This window comes from Giraffa tippelskirchi, chromosome X (assembly GCF_054371585.1).
Source record: "Giraffa tippelskirchi isolate mGirTip1 chromosome X, T2T-mGirTip1v1.2.pri, whole genome shotgun sequence".
Taxonomy (NCBI): Eukaryota; Metazoa; Chordata; class Mammalia; order Artiodactyla; family Giraffidae; genus Giraffa; species Giraffa tippelskirchi.
This window is the reverse complement of record NC_137289.1, coordinates 32020241-32021423: the sequence shown is the minus strand read 5'-3', so window position 1 is coordinate 32021423 and position 1183 is coordinate 32020241. Positions and strand designations below refer to the sequence as shown.

Here is a 1183-nt window from a genome sequence, read left to right as displayed (position 1 = left end):
TCAGGTTATTTTTTTGATAGAATTGAAATTGAGTTTTATTTGCCAACGATCTAGATAGCCAGTGACCTTTTGTGAAATTTAACTCAATGTCCATAAGTACGTTCACCAAATAGCATCTCTTCCACTTACTAGTTATATCATTAATGCCCCTTTGCCTCAGTTTCCTCATCTATAAATTGGGAATGTTGATAACACCTTCCTAGCTGATTTTTTTATACTAAGTATTTTATTGTATGCTGCCATCAGTGTATATAAAATAATTACCCTTGTGAAACAGAAAATTATGAATATTCAGAGAGGTAGACATTAAGGACTGACAAAAGTAGAAGTTTGTATAGTGTGGCACGTTACAGAGAGGCTTTTGTACAGGCTTCAAATTTAGCTTTCCTTTGAATATTCACTGGTTTATGAAAAGTGGTTTGGAAAACCTTGTCAAGATTCGTCTTACTACAAAAAGGAACAGACTTTCTGGGGCCTGAAGGGATTTGTACTTGAAGATACTCCAGTCAGCAGAGGGTCATGTTGCGCATTCTGCAGACAGAACTGTTTCAAATCGTCAGCTGCCTGGGAAACCTTCACCAGATTGAGCCCGGCCTCCAGCCGGAGCTGCTGAACCACTTTTTTCGTAGCCGCGACGCTGGATGAACCCGACATGGCGCGCTCGAAAGGATGGCAGATCCGCGGGCCGTCAGCAGGCCTGCGGTGGGTCTGCTGGGCCAGTCGGCTGAGCTGGGGGTGAGGCTTGGAACTTTGTCTCTTAAGTTTCCGGTCCTTTACCCCCCTAGATGATTTTTTAATTAAGTGAAGCAGAGCATGTAAAACACACAGGACATTGCTTAGTAGATCTAAATAACATATTTAATATTTTAATAGGTAGAGTTGAAAGTGGGTTCTAGATAGAAAAAGCCCTTTTCCATGAAGTTTTCTAATTATAGATAAATACGCTGACCAAAAAGCATCTTTCACCTACTATTAAATTCACTAATGGTGCTGTGCCTCAGTTTCCTCATGTTTAAAATGGGAATGTTGAAAACAACTTCCTCATAGATTTTTTTTTAATTAAATGAAGGAGAGCCTGTAAAACAACAAGGACATGGTTAGAAATGTAAGTAGCATACTTAATTTTGTTTTTTTTTTTAGAAGAGAGAGTTGAAATCGAGTTTTTTTCCCTAATAATCTGGAC

The 1183-nt window shown here is 39.1% G+C and overlaps 1 pseudogene; it reads right to left on the bottom strand.

Annotated features, from left to right (window-relative positions):
* Positions 1-240: 240 nt before the first annotated feature.
* On the bottom strand, positions 241-654 carry LOC145535340 (guanine nucleotide-binding protein G(I)/G(S)/G(O) subunit gamma-5 pseudogene; annotated as a pseudogene).
* Between the last annotated feature and the right edge of the window lie 529 nt (positions 655-1183).